This window comes from Bos indicus, chromosome 1 (genome assembly GCF_029378745.1).
Source record: "Bos indicus isolate NIAB-ARS_2022 breed Sahiwal x Tharparkar chromosome 1, NIAB-ARS_B.indTharparkar_mat_pri_1.0, whole genome shotgun sequence".
NCBI classification, from domain to species: domain Eukaryota; kingdom Metazoa; phylum Chordata; class Mammalia; order Artiodactyla; family Bovidae; genus Bos; species Bos indicus.
The window spans coordinates 122,846,452-122,864,851 of record NC_091760.1 but is presented as its reverse complement, the minus strand read 5'-3'; positions in this window follow the sequence as shown (position 1 = coordinate 122,864,851).

The window sequence follows — 18,400 nt, the reverse complement described above, 5'->3', positions numbered from 1 at the left end:
TGAATCCCAGAGACATTATGCTGAGTGAAAGAAGTCAATGGCCAAAGGTTACGTGCTGTATGAGTCCAGAAATATGAAAACCTGAAAAAAAAAAAAAAAAAAAACAATGTATTTGGAAGAAGAACAGATTAGCTGATGCCAGCAGTCTGGAAAAGGGAGAGGTTTTAACTATTACATACTGAAAATCAAGATCAAGTGAGCTTTTGTCCTTCTGCTCCATGGGAGCTTTCTGTCCTCCCAGAGCTCACCTTAGGACACCTGCGTTACCTTTGACAGGTATACCACCCCAAACTCCCCACCTGCCACTGTCCCCACAATGGGTTGCTCCAGAAGCAAGATCCTTAGGGCTCACCCCCCACCTCACAGGGTCAGTGAAAAAATGATCTTAGAGAGATGGGAATATCAGACCACCTTACCTGCCTCCTGAGAAACCTGTATGCAGGTCAAGAAGCAACAGTTAAAACTGGACATGGAACAATGGGCTGGTTCCAAACTGGGAAAGGCATACATTAAGGCTGTATATTGTCACCCTGCTTATTTAGCTTATGTGCATGAGAAATGCCATCCTGGGTGAAGCACAAGCTGAAATCAAGATTGCCAGGAGAAATATCAATGACCTCGGAGATGACACCACCCTTATGGCAGAAAGCGAAGAGAAACTAAAGCACCACTTGATGCAAGTGAAAGAGGAATGAAAAAGCTGGCTTAAAACTCAACATTCAAAAAACTAAGATCATGGCATCCGGTCCTATCACTTCATGGCGAATAGATAGGAAGACAATGGAAACAGTGACAGACTTTATGTTCTTGGGTTCCTAAATCATGGCAGATAATGAGTACAGCCATGAAATTAAAAGACGCTTGCTCCTTGGAAGAAAAGCTATAACCAACCTAGACAGCATATTAAAAAGCAGAGACATTACTTTGCTGACAAAGGTCTGTCTAGTCAAAGCTATGGTTTTTCCAGTGGTCACATATGGATGTGAGAGTTGGACCCTAAAGAAAGCAGAGTATCAAAGAATTGATGCTTTTGAACTGTGGTGTTGGAGAAGACTCTTGAGAGGCCCTTGGACTGCAAGGAGATCCCACCAGTCAATCCTACAGGAAATCAGCCCTGAATATTCATTGGAAGGACTGATGTTGAAGCTGAAGCTCCAAAACTTTGGCCACCTGATGTGAAGAGCCGACTCACTGGAAAAGACCCTGATGCTGGGAAAGACTGAAGGCAGGAGGAGTAGGGGATGAAGAGAATGAGCTGGTTGGATGGCATCACCAACTCAATGGATATGAGTTTGAGCAAGCTCCAGAAGTTGGTGATGGACAGGGAAGCCTGGCGTTCTGCAGTTCATGGGGTTGCAAAAAGTCGGACACAGCTGAGCGACTGAACTGATCTGAACTGAACAATTACAAAGGTTTTAACTATTACAAAAGAGTTTAACTAATACAAAGGAGTAAAAGAAAAGCATTGTTTGAGGTAATGTTCTATTCCATATCCTGATTATGGTGATTGTTACAAGAATTTATATCAATGTTAACTCTTACAGAACTGTACATCAAGAAAAAGGAAAGTTTAAAAACCTTAAGTGACTTGCTGGAGATTATGTGGCAATTATGTGATGAATCAGAAGAAAAGGCAGATTAGATACTTTTGCTCTGGGCCTTCAAATACTTATTGAAAGAAATGATTTGATAAATGAAACAGCAACTAGTTGCATAGGTCATAATAGTTATTTGGTAATACAGTTGACCCTTGAACAACACTGGTGTGAACTCCATGGGTTCACTTATTCATGGATATTTTTTCAATAGGTACTAGCGTAGAACTCAATCTGTGGTTGGTTGAATCGTGGATGTAGAATAGATGATAAACAGTGAGGCCCAGTAGTCTCACCCCAGCATGTTTCCCCAATGGCAAAGATGGAAGGGCAAGTGGAAACATAAAAGGACTCTTGGAACTGCCACATCACCACTTCCATATTATTCTTTTGCTAAAGAAAGTCATACTGCTTTACCTCAACTGAAGGATAAAGAAATATGCTTGGAACCTTTAGGAAGAGAAATATGGCAGAGAGTGTAGAAGCAGGAAGGATAATTGAAAGGAACAAAATGTTATTTAAAACACTAAAAATTATTATCACAATTTAAAAAATTAATGTATAGTTGACCCCTTGAACAAAGCAGGAATTAGGGCCACCAACCTCATGAGGTCAAAAATTCTAGTAAGACTTTATAGCCAGCCAACCTGAATCCTAACCTGTATGCCAGGCAGGAGAGGAAGATTTGATCCCTAGGTTGGGAAGATACACTTGAGAAGGAAATATCAACCCATTCCAGTATTTTTGCCTGGGAAAATCCTATGGACAGAGGAGCCTGGAGGGTTATAGTCCATGGGGTCACAAAGAGTCAGACATGACTGAAGAGAAGGCATGGCATGGAAAGCAAACCTGTGGCTGATTCATTTCAGTGTATGGCAAAAACCACCACAGTATTGTAAGGTAATTAGCCTCCAATTATAACAAATACATTAATTAAAAGAAAAAGACTGAATCTCTAGGTGAAGATCTAATTCATACAGAAATGGAAAAGCATTTAAGTACCTGGGGAGTGAAAAATGCCTTTGTGGCAACATAAAGAGAACTTTGTATCAATAATGTATTCTTTCTTCTTTTGTATTGGCTATAAAAACTGTTCATAGTTTTATGAGCAATTGCAATAAACTTCTCAGCACTTCCTCTAAATGTTTCCTCATCTCTTGTACCTTCATTTTATTGGTATTAACAGTATTCCTCTGGACTATCCCCAATTCATTTTAAATGGGTGTGAGATTATGAACATCAATGCATGATACCTTAGCTTAAGAACTAGTGACTTCAAAGCTGTATATCATGATTACTATCAACAATATACTCAATATTCCAAGAATAATGGGGGTTGCTCCTGACCTTTTAAATAAAGGGCCAATAACATGGATTTTACAAAACTGTAATTCACTACCTTGCAATACTCGGGCAATCTTAACAATTTTGATTAAAAAAATATCTTTGCCAAATGACCCAGAGATGCAAATTTAAATAACTGCAGTTGTTCCTCTTAATGCTTACTCAACACTGATTAATTTCAGATGTGTCAGACTCAAAGGTTTCCACTGCCAAACTTTCTAAATATTCCTTTTAACAGCTGAAAGATATCAAAAGTTAAAGGAATAAAAAGTAGTTTAATTTGGACATGCCTTAAAACCAAGCTAACTAGCATAGGATTAATGCTTGTTTTATTTGGAAGGATCTTAAATTTGGAAAAACATTCTTGTATCCCTTGATTACTGGCCTGTGTCATTTGCCAAGAATGATCATACAAGTTTATTCATAATATGGTGGTAGGATGCTTCTACATACCGTAATTGTACAGCACATGCATGAGGACCTTATGCATAAACCAACAATATAAGAAATATTAAACTGAAATTAATCTTTATACTATTTAAAATTCCTTTTTAAACTTTTCTAAACATTTTATGAACAGTTTAATAATTTTAATGTTCTATCTTTGTGGAAGATTGTTGAAGATTGGCCTCACAAAATTGCACTTGGAAATTCTAGGACTCCTATTATTAAAGATGATTAGACTGATACAGAGAAAATTTGCATTCAAATAAAAAACTGTATAACTCTTCATTTAAGATCAAAAGTCATTAGTATATATTCAAAATCACTGAAGCACTTAAAAAAAAAAAAAAACCTCTACTTGGACCTTACCCCTAAAAATTCTAGTTTTTTTGGTCTGAGTTAAGATATTAGTATCAGCATTTTTTAGATGCTGCCCCAGGTAATTTTAATGTGCAGCCTAAGTTGAAAAACAGTAATCTGGTGTTTTCTTTTAAATCATTGTGGTATGACCCCCATCAAAGATGATAAAATCTTAGGCTTTCTATCTAGAAATACAGGGACCAGACCAAAGGGGCAATCAGATTCAGGTTTCCACTGATACACTGTGAAGTGTAATGTTGACAAAGGAGAGAGAAGGGAATCAGAGATGACAGATGCTGAGATGATTGTGAAAAACCTGAAATGCTTATCTTGGAAAGCATTTAGGAAAACTACAATCCATTTGCACTGCGAACACATAGAAAGAGCATTCCACTTAGTCTGTGTTCCTTTAGCAAGCAGAACAAGAGCAAATAGGAAGAAGTTATGAGGACAGTTGACAGCACAATAGAAGGAAAAGCATTTTGCCAATAAGATCTTTAGGCTTCCCAGATGGCTCAATGGTAAAGAATCCGCCTGCCAGTGCAGGAGATGCAGGTTCTATCCCTCAGTTGGGAAGATCCCCTGGAGGAGGAAACAGCAACCCACTCCAGTATTCCCACCTGGGAAATCCCATGGACAGAGGGGCCTAGCAGGGTACAGTCCACGGGATCTCAAAGTGTCGGACACGACTTAGTGACTAAACAACAAGATCTTTTCGGCCATGGATGAGCAATCTGCGAACCCTCAAGCAGAGGTCTAGTGATCTATGCTGGACATGGGAAGGAGGCTAGACTATGTGACCTTTTATTTCCCATTGTACGAATAACCTGAGATAACATCTTGAAGCTTCTTGAAATTTCTCAAACTGAGACTGTGCTTTTGGAAGTGAAGAAGCAAAAGACTGAGGGAACTCAGACTACTGTTTGGAATCAAAGTTGTCTATACTTGTGAGATGTCTCTTTATGTGGTTGCACCAAATCTAACTTAACCAACTTAGCATTGGTCGACTCTCTGAACCTAGTATGCCCTCAGGAGAAATTGGTTATTTTCGTCTTCCAATACAAAGGATTAGGTAAAAATGCAACAGGTTAAGTGTGGAAAAGATAATAGAGGGTGGAAAGATAAGAGAAAAGAGTTGTGATTACTGCTATTAAATATGTGAAAGAGAAGCCCAAATTAAAAGGCATTCATTTTTTTCCACATAATTTTCAAATGTACAAAAATACACTTTAAGGAGAAGTTACAAGAGACAGTTCAGCACCATTAAGAAAATGCTTTGCTGTGTCTGTGTCAAGATTCAATAACTTGGCCATCAGCGGATTCCAATGCAAGGGTGGTAAACTGTATCTATAAATCTAAATCAAATCTATAATATCAGATTCAATGATATTATATTGTATCAGGCACAGGCATATAAGAGACACCTAATAAACAATCCCTAAATGAAGTTTTCAAGTACATTCTGGATGATCATCAACCAGGGAAACTTGAAAGGGATTTATTTGCCTAGGGTGGTAACAGGAAAGAGACTGGACTACGTAGCTTTTAAGACCACTCCAATCTGGAGTTTCTATTGTTTGTTGTTAAGAGCCCATCATAGACACCAAGTCATGTCCAACTCTACAACGCCAGGGACTGCAGCATACCAGGCTTCCCTGTCGGTCACTATCTCTCAGAGTGGCCATGATCATATTCTATTGTTAGATGATACAAATTAAATCCCCAAACCCTAAAATAATGCTAGGTTTTAATTATTTTAAAATCATACATAACTAAATCTATCTTCTTCAAATATATATCTTTTCCTTAAACATATGATTAGTATATTAGGTAAAAATAAGCCATCTTGCAAGCCTAGAAAACTAAGTGAGTTTGTTTTTTTTTTTTAATTGAAGTATAGTTGATTAATTGATTTGCAATGTTGTTAATCCCTGTTATACAACAAAGTGATCTGAATGCAGAGTTCCAAACAATAGCAAGAAGAAAGCCTTCCTCAGAGATCAATGCAAAGAAATAGAGGAAAACAACAGAATGGGAAAGACTAGAGATCTCTACAAGAAAATTAGAGATACCAAGGGAACATTTCATGCAAAGATGGGCTCAATAAAGGACAGAAATGGTATGGACCTAACAGAAGCAGAAGACATTAAGAAGAGATGGAAAGAATACACAGAAGAACTGTAAAAAAAGATCTTCATGACCCAGATAATCACGATGGTGTGATCACTGACCTAGAGCCAGACATCCTGGAATGTGAAGTCAAGTGGGCCTTAGAAAGCATCACTACAAACAAAGCTAGTGGAGGTGATGGAATTCCAGTTGAGCTATTTCAAATTCTGAAAGATGATGCTGTGAAAGTGCTGCACTCAATATGCCAGCAAATTTGGAAAACTCAGCAGTGGCGATAGGACTGGAAAAAGTAGTTTTCATTCCAATCCCAAAGAAAGGCAATGCCAAAGAATGCTCAAACTATCACACAATTGCACTCATCTCACATGCTAGTGAAGTAATGCTCAAAATTCTCCAAGCCAGGATTCAGCAAGACGTGAACTGTGAACTTCCTGATGTTCAAGCTGGTTTTAGAAAAGGCAGAGAAACCAGAAATCAAATTGCCAACATCCTCTGGATCATGGAAAAAGCAAAAGAGTTCCAGAAAAATATCTATTTCTGCTTTATTGACTATGCCAAAGCCTTTGACTGTGTGGATCACAATAAACTATGGAAAATTCTGAAAGAGATGGGAATACCAGAACACCTGACCTGCTCTTGAGAAATCTGCATGCAGGTCAGGAAGCAACAGTTAGAATTGGACATGGAACAACAGCCTGGTTCCAAATAGGAAAAGGAGTACGTCAAGGCTGTATATTGTCACCCTGCTTATTTAACTTATATGCAGAGTACATCATGAGAAACGCTGGACTGGAAGAAACACAAGCTGGAATCAAGATTGCCGGGAGAAATATCAATAACCTCAGATATGCAGATGACACCACCCTTATGGCAGAAAGTGAAGAGGAACTCAAAAGCCTCTTGGTGAAAGTGAAAGTGGAGAGTGAAAAAGTTGGCTTAAAGTTCAACATTCAGAAAACGAAGATCATGGCATCCGGTCCCATCACTTCATGGGAAATAGATGTGGAAACAGTGGAAACAGTGTCAGACTTTATTTTTGGGGGCTCCAAAATCACTGCATATGGTGACTGCATCATGAAATTAAAAGACGCTTACTCCTTGAAAGGAAAGTTATGACCAACCTAGATAGCATATTCAAAAGCAGAGACATTACTTTGCCAACAAAGGTCTGTTTAGTCAAGGCTATGGTTTTTCCTGTGGTCATGTATGGATCTGAGAGTTGGACTGTGAAGAAGGCTGAGCACCGAAGAATTGATGCTTTTGAAGTGTGGTGTTGGAGAAGACTCTTGAGAGTCCCTTGGACTGCAAGGAGATCCAACCAGTCCATTCTGAAGGAGATCAGCCCTGGAACTTCTTTGGAAGGAATGATGCTAAATCGAAACTCCAATACTTTGGCCACCTGATGAGAAGAGTTGACTCATTGGAAAAGACTCTGATGCTGGGAGGGATTGGGGGCAGGAGGAGAAAGGAAAGGGGACGACAGAGAATGAGATGGTTGGATGGCATCACTGACTCAATGGACGTGAGTCTGAGTGAACTCCAGGAGTTGGTGATGGACAGGGAGGCCTGGTGTGCTGGGATTCATGGGGTCGAAAAGAGTCGGACCCGACTGAGCGACTGAACTGAACTGAAATGTACTTACATTCTTTTTTAAATATACTTTTCTATTATTATTTATCATAGGATTTTTTTTAATTGCTTTACAGTGTGGTTTGACATTTAAACCTTATTTCTTTCCATACCTCTCTGTTGTGGACCTGACACTTCTTAGTGGAGACTCCCTTCCAAATAGTGACTTGGGATCCAGACACCTTTGTATATATGCTTCAAGAGTCGCTATGATGGGCCCTTAAAGATTTGGGCCTTGGAAGTGATCCACATCACTTCTGCTCATAGGCCAGTATCCAAAATCAGTCATAAGACCCCACCTAACCATGAGTGGGTGGAAAATATGGGAAGCACATGGATATGCAGGAAGAGTAACCACCACAAATGTAAACCATCACTGAGGATTTATATTCTGGGCTACAAGCATCTGAGCTCTCCCAATTAATCATGTCACATAGACAAGCTCTCATTTTGCACATCTTGTTCTGTCCTCATTTTAGACCTCAAAAAAAAAAAAAAAACAAAACCCAAAAGCACTGGAATAAATATTTGCAAGCAAGTCTGCTAAGTGTTGAAACTGTTTGAAAAACAGTACATACAATATGCTTCCCCCCAAAATATAACCTGAAATTTTAAGATCAAAACAAATGTCCCAAATTCGAAGTTATAACCTTTGTAATCAACAAAGTTCAGTTCAGTTCAGTTCAGTTGCTCAGTCGTGTCCAACTCTTTGTGACCCCATGAATCGCAGCAAGCCAGGCCTACCTATCCATCACCAACTCCTGGAGTTCACCCAGACTCACGTCATCGAGTCAGTGATGTTATCCAGCCATCTCATCCTCTCTCGTCCCCTTCTCCTCCTGCCCCCAATCCCTCCCAGCATCAGTCTTTTCCAATGAGTCAACTCTTTGCATGAGGTGGCCAAAGTACTGGAGTTTCGATTTAGCATCATTCCTTCCAAAGAAAGCCCAGGGCTGATCTTCAGAATGGACTGGTTGGATCTCCTTGCAGTCCAAGGGACTCTCAAGAGTCTTCTCCAACACCACGGTTCAAAGGCATCAATTCTTTGGCGCTCAGCCTTCTTCACAGTCCAACTCTCACATCCATACATGACCACAGGAAAAACCATAGCCTTGACTAGATGGACCTTTGTTGGCAAAGTAATGTCTCTGCTTTTGAATATGCTATCTAAGTTGGTCATAACTTTGCTTCCAAGGAGTAAGCGTCTTTTAATTTCATGGCTGCAGTCACCATCTGCAGTGATTTTAGGGCCCCCCCCCAAAAAAAAGTCTGACACTGTTTCCCCATCTATTTGCCATGAAGTGATGGGACCGGATGCCATGATCTTTGTTTTCTGAATGTTAGATGGGGCTTAATGTCCATTTTTCATATCCTCCTTTTGAACTATAATTAGTCATTATAACTCTTCGATCTCATTGTTCTCTCTCACGTCTTTATCACTTTACACACTTGATTCACTGTTTGTTGCCCTTTAAACATCTCAGATCTGCCAGATCCTTTACCAATTTTAAACAGTTCAAAATATATACTCCTTATTTGTATAAAAATACTTTTCCCCAAGTCTGTTTTACTCAAACTATTACTGACATGCAGTCAAGAAGTTTCCAAACTCTGTTTTTTCTTTCTGACATTATCCACATAACAGCTCTTCCAAACAATTCAGTTTTTGAATAAATTCATACAGGTCCATACTTTTGAAATTATGAAGTTTTAATTAATTACATTATTGATCACATTTCTAGCACAATACTGAATAGATGTTAAAATGGTGTTAAAACCAACAAGCCATACCCAGGGAGCAGTGCAATCTGTAACTATGGTAACAACATTAGTTTCAGTGAAAATGCACCTCAAGGACACACTCTCCTTGGCATTTGGAAATCCACTGTTTTCACATATTTCTACTTTAGAACAATTTCTTAAAGTGTGATGATAAAATAGAGAGTTTTTAGTCAGTATATCCTGGAGTAGGGAATGGCAACCCACTCCAGTATTTTTGCCTGGAAAATTCCAAGGACAGAGGAGACTGGTGGGCTATAGTCCAGGAGGTTGCAAAAGAGTTGGAAACAACTGAGCAATTGAACACAAGCATGAGTCAGTATATAGATATAATGCTTTTGAATTTTTTAAAAAACTGTTTTAAGATGTATAAAACCAAGTTCATTCAATTCAAAATACTTACTGAAAGGCTAATACAACATATGGCCACCAAGCAGGTTACTCATAAACTGACCACTCCCTGTCTCCATCCTTTTGCCAGGATGTTGAGGATAACAGAGGTATGGGTTTCTTTTTATAACATCTTAGTACTTTGTACATTACTCTATCCAACTTGGGGCCACCTACATATTCTTTTATTCAGGAACAGAGTGTACAGTCTTTCTCATCTTTACCTCATATATCATAGCTAAAGAACACAGATTTATTTTTTATTTTGGGTCTGTTAAATTGAAAACTCCTATTTCCTTCAGGGATCATTTTGATTCAAATACAAAATCTCAGACATAAAACCAACTCCCAATTACTCATTCACACATACAAGTACCTACTGTATGCCAGGCTACAAGCTAAGTTCTAAAACTGAAAAGACTGGATAAGGACCAGTCCCTTCTGTCCGAAGCTTATGACTGGGCTTTCCTGGTGGCTCAGTAGTAAAGAATCTGCCTGCCAAGGTAGGAGACACAGGTTTGATCCCTGGTCGAGGTAGATCCCACATGCCATGGAACAGCTAAGCCCATGCACCACAATTGTTGAGCCTGCACTCTAGAGCCCAGAAGCTGAAACTACTGAAGCCTGCATGCCCTACAGTCAGTGCTCAGCAACAAGAAAAGCCACCAAATTGAGAAGCCCACACACTGCAACTAGAAAGTAGCCCCTGCTTGCTGCAATTAGAGAAAAGCCCATGCAGCAAAGACCTAGCATAGCCAAAAATAAATAAATAAAATTCTAAAAAAAAACCCAAAAGAAGCTTATGGCCTTATTGAGGAAAATGAAATAAGTAATTCAGTATGTTAAGTACTCAGGAAAACAGTTCCATTTAGAGAGGAAGTATAAGCAATTATCCCTGTTCAGTATCAATTGGTGTGTAGTAAACTATGCAGAACCTAGTGACTCAAAACAATGTTACCTTTGTCTCTTGTGGCTCTGTAGGTTAACTGGGGTCAGCTGGGTGGTCCTTGCTTGGGGACTCACATGTGGTTGCAAAAGTCAACTATGAGGACAAGTCATCTGAAGGTTCAATTGAGCTCAATGTCCAAATAATTCACTCAGTGCCAAATGATGATGGAATTGAGTTTTCACTATTGGAGTGCTTGTATGTGGCATGGACTTTCCACAGAATGGCACCTGGATTCCAAAAGGAGAGTCTAGGAATGAATGTTCCAAGAAATCAAAGCCATGAGGTCCTGCATCACTCAGCTTGGAAGTTATACAGAATAAGTTCTACTGCACTCCATTGGTTGCAGACGGCCCACCCAGGTTCAAGGTGAGAAGGAACCATGCAGAGGGATGAATCTTGGGATGGGTCATTGAGGACTGTCTTTGGAACTTGGCACAGAAACCTAAATCACTTAGGTTTCAAAAATACACATACTTTTAAATTTCCTCTCCTCTTGGTTCACAGAAGATCAAAAGGAAAGCACTCTTAGGACAATATGAAAGTCATCAAAGTCACTATAGAGTTATATGAGCAGCACCTGACTTTAGCCAAGCATCCAGGGTGCTGCTGCTGCTAAGTTGCTTCAGTCGCGCCTGACTCTGTGCGACCCCATAGACGGCAGCCCACCAGGCTCCCCTGTCCCTGGGGTTTTCCAGGCAAGAACACTGGAGTGGGTTGCCATTTCCTTCTCCAATGCATGAAAGTGAAAAATGAAAGTGAAGTCGCTCAGCCATGTCCGACTCTTCGCGACCTCATGGACTACAGCCTACCAGGCTCCTCCGTCCATGGGATTTTCCAGGCAAGAGTACTGGAGTGGGTGCCATCGTCTTCTCTGATCCAGGGTTCAAGGCATATCAAAGGAGGGAGGGATGATCAAGAAAGGTGTGAAGGCAACATCTGAATAAGTGAGAGTTTAAGCAAATTAGAACTACTCTAGTACACTTCCCTTCAACAACTTCAGCAGGAACAAACTTCCTTAATCCCCCAAAACCCAAAAAAGAGATGATTTTCAGTTTGTCTGAATCACCCAATCATTTTCCCACAGGAAACCTGTCTTCAGTGCTGCACTTTACTAGCCCTGTGCTGGTTATGAGAGGAAAAAAATGTGATTTATCCTTCCCTGCCACAAAGGAACTTATAAAAATACATTTGGTTTTTATAATCAAACTCTTAAATTTTCTAATGTCATGGAAGTTATTTTGTCTACTCAAAACCAATTATTATTTCAGTTGTAATTGAGTCTGATCATATCTATACCGAAGTTGTCAATGGTCCATGTTACCCAGTGAACACAGATTAGCAGTTTCTAAGGTAGATAAAATATAGAAAACAATGTACTTCATCAGTGCTAACTGGGAATATGCTAGCTATCCCTTATTTCAGAATAAGGTGTCCCAATTCCTCCTTTTAAAATACTGTGCTGTATCTTCAAATTAAAAAAGCAATTCCTGAAAGAAATCATACAATTAATATCATTTTTACTTATATTCAGCTCAGTTCAGTCGCTCAGTCCTGTCCGACTCTTTGCGACCCCATGAATCTCAGCACGCCAGGCCTCCCTGTCCATCACTAACTCCCGGAGTTCACCCAGACTCACGTCATCGAGTCAGTGATGCCATCCAGCCATCTCATCCTCTGTCGTCCCCTTCTCCTCTTGTCCCCAATCCCTCCCAGCATCAGAGTCTTTTTCAATGAGTCAACTCTTCGCATGAGGTGGCAAAGTACTGGAGTTTCAGCTTTAGCATCATTCCTTCCAAAGAAATCCCAGGGCTGATCTCCTTCAGAATGGACTGGTTGGAACTCCTTGCAGTCCAAGGGACTCTCAAGAGTCTTCTCCAACACCACACTTCAAAAGCATCAATTCTTCAGTGCTCAGCCTTCTTCACAGTCCAACTCTCACATCCATACACGACCACAGGAAAAACCATAGCGTTGACTAGACAAACCTTTGTTGGCAAAGTAATGTCTCTGCTTTTGAATATGCTATCTAGGTTGGTCATAACTTTCCTTCCAAGGAGTAAGTGTCTTTTAATTTCATGATGCAGTCACCATCTGCAGTGATTTTGAGCCAAAAAAATAAAGTCTGACACTGTTTCCACTGTTTCCCCATCTATTACCCATGAAGTGATGGGACCGGATGCCATGATCTTCGTTTTCTGAATGTTGAGCTTTAAGCCAACTTGTTCACTCTCCGCTTTCACTTTCATCAAGAGGCTTTTTAGTTCCTCTTCACTTTCTGCCATAAGGGTGGTGTCATCTGCATATCTGAGGTTATTGATATTTCTCCTGGCAATCTTGATTCCAGCTTGTGTTTCTTCCAGTCCAGTGTTTCTCATCATGTACTCTGCATATAAGTTAAATAAGCAGGGTGACAATATACAGTCTTGATGTACTCCTTTTCCTATTTGGAACCGGTCTATTGTTCCATGTCCAGTTCTAACTGTTGCTTCCTGACCTGCATACAAATTTCTCAAGAGGCAGATCAGGTGGTCTGGTATTCCCATCTCTTGAAGAATTTTCCACCATTTATTGTGATCCACACAGTCAAAGGCTTTGGCCTAGTCAATAAAGCAGAAATAGATGTTTTTTTGGAACTCTCTTGCTTTTCCATGATCCAGTGGATGTTGGCAAGCTGATCTCTGGTTCCTCTGCCTTTTCTAAAACCAGCTTGAACATCAGGAAGTTCACAGTTCACGTATTGCTGAAGCCTGGCTTGGAGAATTCTGAGCATTACTTTACTAGCATGTGAGACGAGTGCAATTGTGCGGTAGTTTGAGCATTCTTTGGCATTGCTTTTCTTTGGGATTGGAATGAAAACTGACCTTTTCCAGTCCTGTGGCCACTGCTCAGTTTTCTAAATTTGCTGGCATATTGAGTGCAGCACTTTCACAGCATCATCTTTCAGGATCTGAAATAGCTCAACTGGAATTCCATCACCTCCACTAGCTTTGTTCGGAGTGATGCTTTCTAAGAGGCCCACTTGACTTAACATTCCAGGATGTCTGGCTCTAGGTCAGTGATCACACCATCGTGATTATCTGGGTCATGAAGATCTTTTTTGTACAGTTCTTCTGTATATTCTTGCCATCTCTTCTTAATATCTTCTGCTTCTGTTAGGTCCATACAATTTCTGTCCTTTATCGAGCCCATCTTTGCCTGAAATGTTCCCTTGGTATCTCTAATTTTCTTGTAGAGATCTCTAGTCTTTCCCATTCTGTTGTTTTCCTCTATTTCTTTGCATTGATCACTGAAGAAGGATTTATCTCTTCTTGCTATTCTTTGGAACTCTGCATTAGGATGCTTATATCTTTCCTTTTCTCCTTTGCTTTTCGCTTCTCTTCTTTTCACAGCTAGTTGTAAGGCCTCCACAGAAAGCCATTTTGCTTTTCTGCATTTCTTTTCCATGGGGATGGTCTTGATCCCTGTCTCCTATACAATGTCACGAACCTCATTCCATAGTTCATCAGGCACTCTATCAGATCTAGGCCCTTAAATCTACTTCTCACTTTCACTGTATAATCATAAGGGATTTGATTTAGGTCATACCTGAATGATCTAGTGGTTTTCCCTACTTTCTTCAATTTCAGTCTGAATTTGGCAATAAGGAGTTCATGATCTGAGCCACAGTCAGCTCCTGGTCTTGTTTTTGCTGACTCTATAGAGCTTCTCCATCTTTGGCTGCAAAGAATATAATCAATCTGATTTTGGTGTTGACCATCTGGTGATGTCCATGTATAGAGTCTTCTCTTGTGTTGTTGGAAGAGGGTGTTTATTATGACCAGTGCATTTTCTTGGCAAAACTCTTAGTCTTTGCCCTGCCTCATTCCGTATTCCAAGGCCAAATTTGCCTGTTACTCCAGGTGTTTCTTGACTTCCTACTTTTGCATTCCAGTCCCCTATAATGAAAAGGACGTCTTTTTTGGGTGTTAGTTCTAAAAGGTCTTAGTGGTCTTCATAGAACCATTCAACTTCAGCTTCTTCAGCGTTACTGGTTGGGGCATAGACTTGGATTACTGTGATATTGAATGGTTTGCCTCGGAAATGAACAGAGATCATTCTGTCATTTTTGAGACTGCATCCAAGTACTGCATTTTGGACTCTTTTGTTGACCATGATGGGTACTCCATTTCTTCTGAGGGATTCCTGCCTGCAGTAGTAGATATAATGGTCATCTGAGTTAAATTCACCCATTCCAGTCCATTTCAGTTCGCTGGTTCCTAGAATGTCGACATTCACTCTTGCCATCTCTTGTTTGACCACTTCCAATTTGCCTTGATTCATGGACCTGACATTCCAGGTTCCTATGCAATATTGCTCTTTACAGCATCGGACCTTGCTTCTATCACCAGTCACCATCCACAGCTGGGTATTCTTTTTGCTTTGGCTCCATCCCTTCATTCTTTCTGGAGTTATTTCTCCACTGATCTCCAGTAGCATATTGGGCACCTACTGACCTGGGGAGTTTCTCTTTCAGTATCTTATCATTTTGCCTTTTCATACTGTTCATGGGGTTCTCAAGGCAAGAATACTGAAGTGGTTTGCCATTCCCTTCTCCAGTGGATCACATTCTGTCAGATCTCTCCTGAAAAAATTTGAAAGCATATTCAGTTCAGTTCAGTCGCTCAGTCATGTCTGCCACTTTGCAACCCCATGAATTGCAGCATGCCAGGCCTCCCTGTCCATCAACAACTCCCAGAGTTCACCCAAACTCATGTGCATCGAGTCAGTGATGCCATCCAGCCGTCTCATCCTCTGTTGTCCTCTCTTCTTCCTGCCCTCAATCTTTCCCAGCATCAGGGTCTTTTCCAATGAGTCAGCTGTTTGCATCAGATGGTCAAAGTGTTCGAATTTCAGTTTCAACATCAATCCTTCCAATGAACACCCAAGGCTGATCTCTTTTAGGATGGACCAGTTGGATCTCCTTGCAGTCCAAGGACTCTCAAGAGTCTTCTCCAACACCACAGTTCAAAAGCATCAATTATTCGGTGCTCAGCTTTCTTTATAGTCCAACTATCACATCCATACATGACCACAGGAAAAACCATAGCCTTGACTAGATGGACCTTTGCTGACAAAGTAATGTCTCTGCTTTTTAATATGCTGTCTAGGTTGGTCATAACTTTCCTTCCAAGGAGTAAGTGTCTTTTAATTTCATGGCTGCAATCACCATCTGCAGTGATTTTGGAGCCCAGAAAAATAAAGTCTGACACTGTTTCCACTGTTTCCCCATCTATTTCCCATGAAGTGATGGGACCGGATGCCATGATCTTCGTTTTCTGAATGTTGAGCTTTAAGCCAACTTTTTCACTCTCCTCTTTCACTTTCATCAAGAGGTTCTTTAGTTCTTCACTTTCTGCCACAAGGGTGGTGTCATCTGCATATCTGAGGTTATTGATATTTCTCCCGGCAATCTTGATTCCAGCTTGTGCTTCCTCCAGCCCAATGTTTCTCATGATGTACTCTGCATATAAGTTAATAATTCTGAAAGAGTTGGGAATACCAGACCACCTGACCTGCCTCTTGAGAAACCTGTATGCAGGTCAGGAAGCAACAGTTAGAACTGGACATGGAAAAACATACTGGTTCAAAATAGGAAAAGGAGTACATCAAGGCTGTATATTGTCACCCTGCTTATTTAACTTATATGCAGAGTGCATCATGAAAGCATGAACTTGAAAAAAAATGTAAAGGCTTTTGGTTTTTGCTTAAAGGTCAGACTCTATTTAGTTTTCCACATTGGCCACAAGGTGGTGCTCTGATGTCATAAGTTAGCATGATTTGTAACATGTATATTTATATAAAGACAAGTGAAAATAATAAAACATAATTTAATAATCTCATTTTCAAATATGCAGTTTCAATTATCTAATCATTTATACTCAGTAGAAGAAAGTTATGCTTTAATTTGTCCATTTCTCACCTGGAAGTTGTGCTGTGTGCTTAGCCACCTAGTCATGTAGGTCTCTGCAACCCCATGCACTGTAGCTTGCCAGGCTTCTCTGTCCTTAGTGATTCTCCAGGCAAGAATACTGGCGTGGGTTCCCATATCCTCCTCCAGGGGATCTCCCCAACCCAGGGATCAAACCCAGATCTTCCGCATTGCAGGTGGATTCTTTACTGTCTGAGCCACTAGGGAAGCTCTGTCAAATATAAAATTCTCCTGAGTAGATGCAGGATTTTATATCATGATGTGATTTCCTTAAGGACTCTTTCTATCATTGCAGACTACATTCCTAAAGGAAAAATTACTGAACTTAAACCAGTGCTAAGAAAAATGTCTTCTAAAGCTATTTTAAAACTTATTTTACAATATTGTATTAGTTTCTGCTGTACAACAATGTCAATCAGCTATATGTATACATATATCCCCTCCCTCTTTAGCCTCCCTCCCACCCCACTCACCACCTATAGGTCATCACAGAGCACCCAGCTGAGCTCCTTTCAATAAATAAATAAAATTACTTTATAATTAAGCACAGAGAAGTTCATTTCTTATTAAAATCTACATGATTTTTTTTTCTCCTTCTACATCCCTTAATTCTCTTTTGCAATCTAATATTTACTTTAGGATGAAAATAATTTGAAAGGAACAACCTTTTCCTTAAATTACTGATAGCATGCATGATATTTTCCTTTTATTTTGTTAAAACTGTTCTTTAAGTTGTTAACTTGCTTTGTATTGTTAAATAGGTAGAAATTCTTTTCTAATTTTTCAAAATAGTTTAAGTAATCAGATTTTTAAATCATTTTCAGTCAAGATAGAATAGCACGGTAAAAATAATCATTGTTACTTGATTTACCAAAAAAAATAAATACCACGTCAATAAAACTAAAATATTAAAAACAATCTTTAAAATTATAAAGAAAACTGCAGGACGATTCAAAATTTATAAAGTCCACATATCCCTAGTGTATATATCCACCTTTCCAATTTTCTGTTTCTTTGTACTAGAATAACTTAGCAATATAGTATTTTGGATTTTTAAAGCATGTTTGTGTGTACAGTTTTCTACTCTTTCATTACTTTTTAGTGTATTTCTCTTTAAACGTAATCCAAAATTCATTGCTTTCATTGAAGAGCTTTATGTATTTGCCCCTGTTTCTCTCCAATGGCTTTTTATACAAAGACTCATACTAAAAGAAGTATGGAACTTGCTATTCTGAAACATCACAGATAAACAATGTTGCTTAACACAGGCTGCTTTCATGAAGTCTTGAAGACTTCAATTTTCCAAAACACCCAGTATCTAGGTGTTTACTGAAACTGACTCTTAACTGATAATTCTGTTTGACTTTCTTACAACTTGAAGGGATTTGTTGTATGAACCATTCTGTATTCCAATGAATGACAGGCCCCCAAAACGTCATACAAGATAGGCTTTAGGGCTTAGCAAGCAATGAAATTAAGAAAGCTATTTCACAGACAGGAAGACAGGAATGAAGGAATATGCAAAGAGATTCTGCCATTAGCATGGATCACTCACTTTGTATGTTAATTGTTCTCCATGTTTATTCTCTAGAAAGGTGCTTGATCTGTTAGGTAAGTTACCAATAAAGGTAAAGTGCTAGTATTTTTCAAAAATAAAGCAGAGGGAAGAAAATTAACATATTGGACTATTACTAAAGTATCCATACTAAGGGAAAATATTCACATTGATTCCTATGCACATTAAGAATTAGAAGAAATGCCAAGATTAGCATTTAAAGCCCTTCAGTAATATATGTACACACACACACACAC